The following is a 14522-nucleotide window of genomic DNA, read 5'->3' on the forward strand; positions in this document are numbered from 1 at the left end:
GAGAGAGAGAGAGAGAGAGAGAGAGAGAGAGAGAGAGAGAGAGAATTATCTAAACTGCTTCCTCGACCTTCATGGTGCCATTTCTTCCCCTGTCTATTCTATTTTCTGTCACAAAATCAGTATGTCACTGAATTTCTGTAAATTCAGTTTTCACAGGAATTTTCTTTTGTACCTTCCAGAACTTCAGATACAGTCTTATTTTCCTCTCTGAGTCTTTTGGTGAGTTTCCATGTGTTTTAAGCAGGGAAATAATTATGAAGAGGAGCTGAGGACTAGTGATCTGATCTGATTGTGGTCTGATTGTGGTCTCATTCTTTTAAACACTGCACTCTCCTGACTCCTGTCGTTACTCAGTAAGATCCAACAGGAAGCTGTCACAGAGGTGCCGGCTCATCCTGGAAAAGTGTTCCTGAGAAAATGTGGAAAAGACATTTCAGGGTAACATTTGTTGGACAAATAAACATAAAAGTTACTCCAGGATAATCTCAGCTTTAAATGTTCTATCCTATGATACACAGGGTATTTGTATTGTATAGATCATAAAATCACAAAATAAGATCCGTGTAAATATGAGACACATGTAAAATAAAAAATCCTGAGAGTCATGTAGAACAAATTCTAATATTCATTTTATATGAGTTATATAATATTTATAATCAATAAAATATTTATATGGCATAATCACAATCATACATATGTGAACTCACATGCATTCAGCCCCTAGCACAATATCCTTAAACCTGACTTTATTTTTATACATACCATAAATATTTTAAGGTTAAATGAAAAAAATGTGTGAACAACTTTGTATAAATGTGGGCTTCTCTTCAAGTTTCTCTTTTGCTTAGCATTTTTCAGCCTCTTATAGCTCTTAGAACCAAAAGATCAATATACAATAATAAAAATGATCAAGAGAATGTCTAATTGGGGCTTATGTATACTTGGGACATCCTTTCAATCACTTTTATTATTATATATTGATCCTGTAGCACAAAAATAGTGAACAAATTCAAGAAATCATTTCCCCCAAAGGTATTCACATCCTAATCCCTGGAATTTGTGAATATATTATATTACATGGCAAAGGGGAATTGGGGTTCCAGGAATTAAAGCTGCTAATCAACTACCTTGAGGTGTAGAGATTATCCTGGATTATCTAGTTGGGCCACATGTAATCACAATGTAATTCATAACCAGAATAGTCAGGCAGGAGATTCAGAGTCAATGATGATATGTAGGAGAAATGGATTCTGCCTAAAGCCTCCAAGAAAGAACACAGCCCTGCCAAGACTTTGATTTTAACCCCTTGAGACTCTTCTGACACTCGTCTCCAGAACAGCAAGATAACATATATGTATTGTAAATCATTAAAATTTTTGGTAATTTGTTACAGCAACCACAGAAAGCTGATGTACCCTTTCCTGTCATCCAAATGGGAGAGAGGTTTGGACTTAAGGTCCTGAAATTAGTGCTCAAAAGAATTTAAAGACCTGCTCAGATTATCATGCTTCTTCTTTGAAGCATGCTTCTTCTTTGAGTTTTCTCTTTTCAGTATACAAGCTCCACCCTAGGACTAAGTCCCCCAGCTTTGAATTCAGAACTGTTATTTTAGGATGAGAATGTGTATCTGTCCATATCCTTAGTCAACAAGAGTTTATGTTTCTAGTAAGGAATCTCCCTGAATCACAGATACACAAATCTATCTCACGCACAGTATATCCCCTAAGATATCCCATACACTCATCAAAGTAACACAGCCATAACTACACTTCTGAAATGCCGACCCCATCTGTAGTAACTAGAATCTTTATTTGAGTTGATGCAAAATTCACTGTTCCTGTTCAGATCCAAGTCACCTCCTCACTTTCCCCCATACTTCACATTCAATCCATCGGCAAGTTCACCTCTTCTATGCTCAAAATGCACACACGTCTCACCACCTTCACTGTTCCCACCCCAGTCAAGCTACTGTTCATACTTGTCTAAGGGCTTCTAACAGGTCTCTGGATTCACTATTCAATCCATTCTCAACACAGCAGCCAGACTGATCATATTTACAACATAAGTCTGACCTTGTCATCCCTGTACTCCACACTTCTCAATTTTTTCTGTCACATTCAGAACAGACTAAAGACCCTGTTCTCACCCTCCCTGTCCTACTGCCCTTTTCCATGACTCTCTTTCACTCCCTCAGCTCCAGAAACACCAGGCTTACTTCTCCTGCAACAAGAGAACACTCTGCTGCTCCTAAGCACTTGGACTTACTGGTGATGACTTGAGATTCATTCCCTTAATGAGGTCTTTCCTATCCACCGTGCAAAACAAGAAAAGTCCACCTACTCCTCACTCTTTCCTTCCACTTCCTACCTGAGTTAGCCTCCTCATCTTTCTCCATAGTATTCAAAGCCATTTTACATAGTGTATATTGTTTGTTGACTTTTTGCTATCTAATGACATTCAGCATCCATGAAGTAAAGCTCCATGAAGGCAAGAACTACTGTTTGTTCATTGTTCATCCTCATGTGTGTTGTATATCTTAAATGTCTCCCCAAAACTCCTGTGCTGAAGGCTTGACCACAAGGTATCAGTGTCCAGATGTAGGGACTAGAAGAGATGACTGGATCTTGTATTATGAGGACTCCAACTTCATAAGTGGATTTACCTGCTGATGAACTTTTAACCCAGCAGACTGTTGCTGGGATTCATGTGACCTACTAGGGGACACAGGCATTGGGAACACATTCTGGAAGGATATATTGGAACCCTGACCATTCTCTCTCCTCCCTTCTATACCCTTTTCCCTGGTTTGTAGCCACCCTGAGGTGACCAGCTTCTCTGTGCTACATGCTCCCCACCGCGTTCTGCCTTGCCATGGGTGCAGATAAATGGGGCCAGGTGACCTTGGGCTGAGACTTCTGAAACCATGAGCCAAAATAAGTATCTCTTCCTCCTTTAGAAAATATATCCAAAGATCTAAAACTATATCTGGCATTTAATAAGTATGTACATAAGAATATATTAAATAAATAAAATTATTGTCCGAAGACCTAGAAATACAAAGATGAATGAAAAATAATATTAGACATTGAAGAACTCACAGAAAGGACTATCCAAGAAAGTTTTCTGCAGAGATAGCAATGCTATCTATCTGTTCTATCTGATGCAGTAGCCCTGAGTAGAACGTGCCTACTGATCACATAAAATTTGGGTAGTGTGAACTAAAAACTGAATTATAATTTTATTTTAATTATTTTAAATGATCACATGTGACTTGTAACTACCATATTGAACCATACAGGTAGAAGGCAAGAGGTAGATATCTAAATCAATAATACTAACACTAGAAAAAATGTAATATAATCAATTTACTGATAAAGATATGCAATAATAATAATAAGGGCTTATAGGAACTCAGGGAAGAAACACACTAATTCTGATTGAGCTTAATTCTTTTGATTAGATCCTCCAATATCACTGAATGATTTTCCCTTATAAGACTTTGCATTCTTATTCTTTTTATATTTTTGTGATTAGTTGGTACCAGCCTTCTTTATTCAGCTATGAGAGGTAGAATTGCAAGCATCTTCCGCTATTGGCAGGATGCTTTGTATACAGTAAGATGTGTTTTAGGTACTTTCTCAATTCTGGAACAAAATATCCAACACCCACAACCTAGAGAAGAAGTTTACTTTAGCTCATATTTCAGCCCATGACCCAGAAATAGAATTATGGCAAAGAAAAATCCATCATATTATAGCATCCAGGTAGTAGAGAGTGAAAGGAGGACCTAAAAATGGAGATATACACTCCTAAGTAATACCTCAATAACTTGTTTCTAAACAGGTCCCATCCCTACCTGCAAATTGGTTATAGGACCCATATTCCAGTTACCTTCATAAACTCTTCCTATAAGCACATGAAACTCTGTGAGGATAATTTGGATCTACACCATGACACTTTGCCTCTGAGCTCCAAAAGGTTTATGTTCATCTCATGAAAAATGCATTTAGTCTATCTCTAAGAGTAACTAAATCCTTAAAAATTCCAGCAGAAAAGTCCAAGAACAAAGTCTCCTTTGAGGGGGCCAGGGAGATGGCTCAGTAGAATAAGTGCTTCCCTGGCAAGCACAAGGGACTGAGTTCAATCCCTGGTTCCACAAAAAAAAAGTCTCCTCTGAGCTGTAAGGCAAACTTTTAGCTATGAGCACTTGTAGCAGTCAAAAAAAAAAAAAAAAAAAGAGTTAAAGTGGTCAAATATACAATGACACAGAGCAAACATTTCTGTTCAAAAAGGCAGGAATGAGGAATAGAAAGGAACAAGGCCAAAGTGAGACAGAATGCTGGCAGGTCAAACATTAAATCTTATAGCTCCATGTGCAGCACATATGTCAGGTGGGGATGACCTTGGGCAGTCTTGCCATGTGGTCTCACTGGCAGCAGCCCACATGACTATCTCTTAGGCTTGCTCTGCTTGCTGCCTGTAGTTTTCCTTAGTAGATGTCCCACTTCATATGATTTCTACTCTACTTTCAGCTTCACACTCTATCCTTTCAGGTGCACATGGCCCAGCCTCCTAAGACTTTTAAAATTTAGGTGGAAACCCCCCTGATGTCACAACTCTTACATTCTTTGTGCCCATAAAACCAGGACCACATAGATAACACTATGACCTACCACCAACTTGAGCAATAGCTGGACCCACTTGACTAATGGTTGCAAAAGCCTCTTAGTGACTGGATGGTCTAACTTCGAGAAACTTTTTCTTAATTGTCCCTAAATAAGTCTGCAATGAGTGGGGTCTTGCTAATTCCAACAATGATTTGATTGCTCTGATACAAAGTACTCAGTTTCGGGGCCGGGGAGATAGCTCAGTAGAATAAGCACTTGTCTAGCAAGTACAAGGGCCTGAGTTCAATCCCCAGTTCCAAAAAAAGAAAGAAAGAAAGAAAGAAAGAAAGAAAGAAAGAAAGAAAGAAAGAAAGAAAGAAAGAAAGAAAGAAAGAAAGAAAGAAAGAAAGAACTCAGCTTCTTTTTAATATTAATATTTTCAGCCACGCAACTCTCTTCTGTTCCAACCTAACAGGATTTTTTCTGGAAAAACCAAACACTTTTTAAAGGAGATCTTTGCTCCTGTTTCTCAGTATAAATCTTGCTAAAAACAACAAGCAGTCCTCACGCCATAGCCTGAACACTGTGCTGCCTTGAAATTCTTTCTTCCAAGTTAATTAGCCCGCTTCCTTTAATCTCACTTTCCAGTAAAGTCTCAGGACAAAATGTAGACAAACTTTCTTCCAGAGCACAATATACATGGCCTGGAGTCCAACTCGCCATGGATTCTGTCTTCCCAACTACAACACCTGAAGTCTGGTCTTTGCCATTTGCCTTTGTATCAGTGTTCAGGTCTCCTGGTCTCTAATCTATTGGTGCCCAAATCTGTCTTAGGCACTTTCTTACCCTTGGGACATCATATCCAACTCCTGTCACTTAAGGAGGAGAGGTCTAGTTTGACTCATGTTTCAGTCCATTATTGGCCAGCTTCAAAGAAGACACACCATGGCAGAGGCACATCATAGAGGAAAAGCTGCTCCTGTCATGCAAGCTGGGAAGCAAAAAGAAATGTAAGGCACTGCAGGGGGAAACATACACTTCCAGGTCCTACCTCCCATGACCCACCTCTAATCAGGCCCTCCCTCCTAACAGCAAGCCAGCTATAATGCCCAGTGATCCAACTGACTTCCATAACCTCTGTTTATGAACACATGAGGGTCTTGGAGAACATTTAGATACAAACAAGAGTATGTGACCAGTAAATGGTTTAACTGACTGCTGAAATAGTTATGAAAGGCTTGCAAAGGACATGATATCTGAGTTGAACTTTAAAGAATAAGTAGGAGTTTGCCAGGCCAAGAACACATAGAATGGACCTGAATCAGGGAAGATGACACATGGATGGCAGTAACAGTACTGTCATAAAAGGAGCCAAGATTTTGGTGCGTTTATATTGGAGGTAGATATTTTCAGTTCTTACAGCCTGACAGTTCAAATTAGATAAATTTTACAAAACCTAAAAGCCAGTGTGAAATAAAAAGCCACACAATTGTTTAGTGAATTGAGACATGTTAGACCAAGACTGTAAATTTTCAGCCAATTGCATACAGCTTGGTAAGAAATGTAGATTAAGTTTCTTTAATTGTTTTTTTTTTTTCGATTCAGAAAATTATCATAATTCATCTTGTAGAGACCTTGAGGTTATTTAACTGAAACTTTCCTTGGTCCAATGAGAAAATTAAGACCCACAAGTGGAGCTAATTAATGCAGAAATGGGACTATATTCCAGATGTTTTAGCTCATAGTCTTGGGTCATTACCAACAAACAGCAAATACACAAGCATATGTCTTCCTCTCACCTGGCACAAAGCAAGCTATGGGTCCTACAATATGTTCATTTATAGCTTCCAATCACTTTACAAAACATAGAGAAAGATGATCCTGTCACTGATTTTCTATCATGTAAAAAGGAACTGTCAAGACCAACCAGTGAAAAACAGATAAAACACTACAATTCTTCAAACATAATACTGCAATTTGAAAGAGTTAGTTACACACTATAAAATGAATTGCTCATTTCACAACCAACAAGATATAAAATGGTACAGTAAAATGAGAATCATCCTACACATTTATTTCCCTTACTGATTCAACCACTCACTAGCTGAGTTATCTATGACAACTAATTAACCTCTCTGAGCATCATTTCTTGATTTTTAAAATACAGGCATTGGATTTTAAGACCATTTCTGACTCTATGGTTTTCACGTGATTGTTCTGAGTTAGAAAAAACAAGAGAAAATTCCACTTGAACAGAAGCTCATTTATTTTTGCTTCTTTACAGTCAGTCCAACAATCCAACTGATATTTCTTCTGTCAATCTATAAATTTGTTAGCCTCTAAACAAGTTTCCCAAAACAAGAGCTAGTACCACAGATTCTTCCTTATTCTGCCCTTGTTCTATGCTTCATAAATGCTCTTACTAACAGTTCCCTTAGCATCCTAACTTAGACAACACACCAACATTCAAAATTCTGGGAGTTTTCAAGGAATCTCTTTTGCAAGTCCTGATGTCTTTATCACCAAGCTACAACCAATTTTCTGCGTTAAAAAATATATTGAGTTCCCCAGGTAAAAATGAGATAAATGATATACTTTATCCTTCTTGGTATCATCTTCCTTCAAAATGTCCTTCTGGATGTCCTGGAGGACAACAAAGACTAATTCATAACAAATAAGAATAAATGAATAGTTCATTGCCATGGAAACAATTATGACTTCCTATATGAATATGTTTAGGGCCCTAAACAGAATTACCATGGTTTACCTTTATTTCCACCACTGAAATTGAGAATTACTCCTTTCAGTTCAGTTCAATTTTTCATGCACAAACACAAGCAGAAGTTTTCCTTTAACTAATTTCTTTTGACATACATGATTCTTTTCCCTACTTTCTTGAGCTCGCCAACATGTACGTAAGCATTCACAGTATGTCTCTTAGAAGATGAGGCTAATCTTCTGCAAGCCCAATTAAGAACAGATGGTTTAAAAACTGCAATGTAGTATTTGCATAAAAAGATCATCATACTTTGACACTGTAGAGTTTAGATTACTTTAAATTGTCTTCCCAGAGAACAGTGCCCCCAACCTTAAGCAACAATAACAAGAAAATGTGCCATAAGTTTTTTTACCTAAAGGGAAACATTTCACAGCAAAGGTGCTGTGAGGGGGAAAGTAACACAAATACAATAAAGTCATGTGACATACTGTGATTTAAGCTGTCACATTTGCTCTGTTGTAACAGATACCTCCTAAATCTGATAGGCTTTAGCCACCTCACCTTCTCAGAATCCAGACAAACCTAAGTAATACAAAAGGGTTAAGTCAAGATAATGTATATTCTATTTAGCTTTCTTTAAATTATTCTCAAGGTAGAGCTTAATGACCTATCGTCTTCTATGAATCAAGGTAAATCAGGCTTGCCATTGTGATTTTCATATGTGAAGACTGCATCATATCAGTATATCTCTATTTTGTTCTGATTCATAAACAGAAGTTTGGGTGACAGATCAGCTGCTCATGAACAAGGACAAATTGCTCTGTTCAAAGCAAACATTTTAAAAATGAGTTGTCAAATCTTCAACTAGAAAAATCCAAAAATCTGGTCATTATAAAAAAAAGTGATTGATAAAAACAATAGCTTAAAAATGCAAATAAATCTGATTCTGGTTTGAAAAACAAAACTAGAAATAACCTCTTCAGTTGAGGCAAACCTAGATAACCATGTTTTATACCACACAGAAATGTACCTCCCAGATCACAACTAACTGACAGGGCTTCTCACATGGCATAGACACAGTCGATAATCAGATAAGCTACAAGGGCTGTAAAATACTCTGCTAGGAAGAGAAAGTTCTAGTGAGATTCTTATAAACAAGAAAAGTTCCTATCAGATTCTACATCTGGTAATGTTTTGGGTGAATGGAGGAAAAATTAGTCTCTTAGCAGTGAGAACTCAAGCTGGGAAGATTCTTTGAATAAGATTCCTTAGGGAGGGGGAACAAACTGATGTCCCGGTGAGATCAAAGGTATGACTAAGCACGAATTAGGAACAATAAAATGTCACAATGCGACAAGTAAAATAAAAGAGTGAGATACTAATCTATTTGATGAGGAGAAATGAGACAGGGAATATATAAGAAGAGATAAATCATATTAATGTCACAGCACTGAAATGGAGATACTACTGTCAGGATCCCTAGGACTACATTGGACCTATTTCCAGTCTTATGCTAATTACTATCTCTTCAGTTTCCCTGAGAACATACTTCTTGTATTTACCTTTCATAAAGTCTTTAATTACTTAAGCTATCAAAAAAAAAAAAAAAACTTCACTCTTCAAAAGTAGAAATATTTAATATGCCTCCTATCTACAAACTTTTCAGGGTTTTGTCATTTTCTCAGTAGTTTGTTAGTTTTTTACATTTCCAGTCTGTTAGTCTACATTAAGATCTGTTCATCACTTGATTCAACATAGTGAACAGTGGTTTTTTTCAGTTCATGAAATATGAAAGCCACTATCTTCATCATTTTTCTCATCATTGGGACACAATACCCAGCATTCACAATTTAGAGGAGGAGAGGTTTATTTTGGCTCATGATTCCAGTCCAGAGTCATCGGACTCCAAGACAGGAAGATAAGGTGGAAGAGTCTCACAGAGAGGAAAGCTGCTCTAATTATGGAAACCAGGAAGAAGAGAGAAAAGGGAACCAGGAAAAGAGATATGCCCTTCTAGGGCACTCCTAGTGATGTGCCACGAGCCACACCTACCTTCTAATAGATATAGCGCCCAATTATCCAATGTCCTTCCCAAAGATCCACCCATGAGCTTATGAGGTTCATGGCATACATCCAGCTATAAATCATGAGAACCACTTTACAAGACTTATTTCACTAAGTTTTAAAATAATTGCTAATCCACATTTCCTCTCTATAAATTCAACTACACAAAGTAAAATCAAAGAGCATTTTGCCTCTTACAACTGGCTTACTTCACTTAACGTACTGTCCTACATGTTTGTGCATATTGCAGCATGTACCTGAATTTTCTTCTCTTTTTCCTCTTCCTCTATACATGAATGTCATATTATATATAAATATTTACCTGTTCTCTTCCAGCCAGAGCGCAAGATCTCTTAAAAACAAGTAGCATGCAGGAAAAAATAATTCAATACCTGCAAGACGATGAAAAGATGAACAACATGAGACTAATAGGCATCAATGAGAAAGAAGGAGTCAATATACATGATATTAAAAGAATATGGACAAGAGTAATAGCAGAAAAATTCCCAAATATGGGAAAATAATCTGACATTCAGGCAACTGAATCATATAGAATTCCAAATAACATCAAACCAATCAAAAACACACCCAGACATACAATAATCAAGATCCCAGAAATCCAGCACAAGAATAATATACTAAAAGCCACTGGAGAAAACAAACAGATCATATTTAAAAGAAAACCCATCAGAATAATGGCAGATTTCTCTTCACAAACCATCAAGTCAAGAAGAGCATGGAACAAAGTACTTCAAGTTCTCCATGAAAACAAATTCCAGCCCATACTGCTACCCTGCAAAACTCTCTTTCAAGTTTGATGGAGAGGTAAAATACTTGCATGACAAAGAAAAACTAAAGAATTTCATGATGACAAAGCCAACTCTACAGAGACTACTAAAAGATATTCTGGAAACGAAGCAAAATGACCACAACTCCATGAATGAAAATTGAAAGAACCCACAAAATAGGGCAAACAATTAAACCAAGAGAAAAAGAAGTATACAACAGCAAGTAAATGACATGTCAATCACAAATCAATATATCTCAATTCTAACCATCAATGTAAATGGACTCAATTCACCAATTAAAAGAAATAGACTGGCACAGTGGATTAGGTAGCAAAATCCAAAAATGTGCTGTATACAAGAAACACACTTCAATCAAAAAGAAATTCAGCAGCTGGGGAGATGGCTCAATGGAATAAGCACTTCCCTGGCAAATGCAAGACCCTGAGTTCAATCCCTGGTTCTGAACAAAAAAATCCATAGGCTGAAAGTCAAAGGATGGGAAACAATAATACAAACACCAGCATCTCAGATAAAAGCAGGGGTAGCAATCCTGTTCGCAGACAGTCTCAACTTCAAACCAAGAATGATCAAATGAAATAAAGAAGGCCACTATATAATGGCTAGGGGAAAAATAAAGAGGTAACAATAATGAATATGTACTCATCAAACATGAGTGCATCCAAATATATAAGACAAATCTTAAAGGACATGAAAAATCTAATAACCAATATCACAATCTTAACAGGAGAACTTAACACCACTTTATCCCAAAAGGATAGGGCAAGCAGACAAAAAAAATTTAGCAAATTAGTAGCAGAACTGAACCAGAACTCAGAACAAATGGACTTAGTGGACATATAAAGAGTATTCCATCCAATCACATCTGAATACGTATTTTTTTTCATCTGCACATGGGACATTTTCTAAAATAGACCACATAGTAGTCCACAGGTCATGCTTAAGTATATGCAACGAAACAGAAATTATCCCAGGCATATTATTTGACCACAGTGCAATGAAACTGGAAAAAAATGACAAAAGAAACCAGAAAACCCCATAAATACAGAGATTAAACAACACCCTCCTCAGCAACCAATGCATTACAGATGAAATGAAACAATATCTACAATTTAATGAAAATACAAGCATAACTTATCAGAATTTACAGGATGTGATGAAAGCAGTTCTTAGAGGAAAATTTATAGCTGTGAACTCACACAATAGGAAAATAGAACGGGAACAAATAAATACCCTAATGCTGCACCTCAAATGACTAGAAAAAGAAGAGCAAACCAAACCCGAAGCCCAAAGACAGAAGGAAATTATAAAGATTAGAGAAGAAATTAATGCAATAGAGACAAAGAAGATGATACAAAGAATTAATGGAACAAAAAGCTGGTTCTTTGAAGGATTAAATAAAATTGATAAGCCCTATCTAACCTCATCAAAGAGAGGAAAGAAAAAAACCTCAAATTCAACCAATAAGGAATGAAAAGGGTGAAATTACCATAGACCCTCTGGAAATTCAGAAGATCATCAACAGCTATCTTGAGAATCTTTACTCTCACAGAATCAAAGACACAGAAGAAATGGTCAGAATCCTAGACAGATACAAATTACAAAAGCTGAATCAAGAAAATATAAGAACTCTCAATAACCCAGTAACAGCCAATGAAATTCAAAATGTAATAAAAAATTTAATGACAAAGAAAAGTCCAGGTACTGATGGATTCACAGCTGAATTCTACAAGAAATTTACAGAAGATATTATTCCAATACTCCTCAAACACTTCAGAGAAATTGAAAAGGAAACAATTCTCCCAAAATCATTCTTGGAGGCGAGTGTTATACTGATACCAAAACAAGAGCAACATGCAACTAAACAAGAGAACTACAAGCCAGTCTCTCTCATGAACATAGATGCAAAAATCCTCAATAAGATCCTAGCAAATAGAATACAGCAAATCATCAGAAAGATTACACACCATGACCAGGTAAGATTCGTTCCAGGAATACAAGGATGGTTCAACATGCACAAATCTATAAACATAATACACTATATCACTAGAGTCAAATCCAAAAATCACATGATCATCTCCATTGATGCAGAAAAGGCTTTTGACAAAGTCCAACACTCATTCATGTTCAAAGTACTACAGAAAATTAGAATAGATGGCCTCTACTTCAATCTGGTAAAAGCCATCTATGAAAACCCAACGGCTAACATAATTCTAAATGGGGAAAAACTGAAATCTTTTACTTTTAGATCTGATAAAAGACAAGGATGTCCTCTATCACCACTCCTATTCAATAGTTCTGGAACCATTAGCTACAGCCATTAGACCAGAGAAATAAATAAAAGGAATAAGAATAGGTAAAGAAGAAGCTAAATTATCATTATTTGCAGATGGCATGATACTTTACTTGGAAGACACAAAAACCTCCACCAAGAAGCTACTAAAATTGATAGACAAATTCAGTAGCATAGCAGGATACAAAGTCAATACCCAAGAGTCAATAGCATTTCTCTACACAGATGACAAACACACTGAGAGGTAAATTATAGAAACAATACCTTCTACAATAGCACTGAGGAAAATTAAATACCTTGGAATTAACCTAACTAAAGAATTCAAAGAACTTTTCAAAGAAAATTACAGTACTCTGAAAACAGAGATCGTAGAGGATTTCAGAAAATGGAAAGATATTCCATGCTCCTGGATGAGAAGAACCAACATTATGAAGATGGCCATACTCCCAAAATTGCTGTACAGATTTAATGTTATCCCTATCAAACCACCACTACCATACCTTAAAAATCTAGAGAAATCATTCCTAAAATTTATTTGGAACCAGAAAAGATGTAGAATAGCAAAGCAATCCTGAACAATAAAGACAAGGCAGGACACATTACAATTCCTGACTTCAAATTATACTACAAAGCTACTGGGATAAAATCAGCATGGTACCGGCAACAAAATAGACTTGAGGATCAATGGAATAGATTAGAAGATGCTGACGCCTCTACGAACACACTCAGCCACCTTATCTTTGACAAAGGGGCCAAACATACTCACTGGAAGATAGCCTCTTTAACAAATGGTGCTGGAAAAACACTGGCTCTCCACATGCCGAAAACTAAAACTTGACCCAAAGCTATCACCATGCACTAAGCTAAAGTCCAAATGGATTAAAGATCTAAACACTAAAAGAGAAACACTAATTTCCTTGAAGAGAGAGTAGGAGGAACTCTTGAAGACATAGGGGTAGGCAAAGACTTCATGAACAAAAATCAAATTGCACGGGAAACAATTGAAAGAATTAACAACTGGGACCTGCTCTTATTGAGAAGTTTTTTCACGTCAAAAGAAATTACCAACAAAGTGAAAAGGCAACCCACAAATTTTGAAAAAAAACATGACAAATAAGTACTCAACAAAGGTCTGCCCTCTGGAATTTATAAAGAACTAAAAAACACTAGGGCCCCAAAATTTAAAAACCCAGTCCAAAAATGGGCTTCTGAGATGGACACACACGTCTCAGTGGATGAAATTAAAGAAGCAAATGAATATATGAAAAAATGTTCCACATCATTATCCATCCATGAAATGCAAATTAAAACAACATTGAGATATCATCTCACCCCAGAAAGAATGGCTATCATAAAGAAATCAACCAACAACAAATGTTGGAGAGGCTATGGGGAAAAAGGAACCTTTCTCCACTGCTGGTGGGAATGTAGACTGGTTCAGTCATTATGGAAATCAGTGTGAAGACTCCTTAGAAAACTTGGCCTGGAAATCCCATTTAATCCAGCTATTCCTCTACTGGGAATCTTCCCAGAGGATCTGAAAACATCATATCATAGGGATATATGTGTGCCTATGTTTATAGCAGCACAATCTGTGATAGCCAAATCTTGAAAACAACCAAGATGCCCATCACCTGAGGAATGGATGAAAAATATGTGGTATTTTTATACAATAGAGTATTACTCAGCTATAAAAAATGATAAACTCAAAGCCTTTATATTTAAGTGGATGCCACTTGAAGATATACTCATAACTGAAATAAACCAGATACACATGTGCAAATATCGTATAGTTTCCCTAGTATAAGAACTCAAAAGATGAAATACAAATAGAAAGGTATAATACAATTAAACGAAAGTAAGGACTTGAGGACTAGACAATGAAAAGAGAGCAAGGAGAAGAGCTAGGAAACATGACAGGGGCAAGCCATACAGTTGTATGTAGAAGATGGGCAAGGCAATGATCCTGAGAATCTTCAGAAGATTTTTGAATCTAGCAGTTAATTGGAATGATTCTCACCCTGACTAACTAT

General features: G+C 36.7%; 1 pseudogene; it reads left to right on the plus strand.

The window, feature by feature from the left end:
* Positions 1-14522, plus strand: part of LOC101592121 — a 105054-nt pseudogene that overhangs the window by 51027 nt on the left and 39505 nt on the right.

The sequence above is a fragment of the Octodon degus genome, unplaced genomic scaffold (assembly GCF_000260255.1).
Source record: "Octodon degus isolate 3935 unplaced genomic scaffold, OctDeg1.0 scaffold00022, whole genome shotgun sequence".
NCBI lineage: Eukaryota > Metazoa > Chordata > Mammalia > Rodentia > Octodontidae > Octodon > Octodon degus.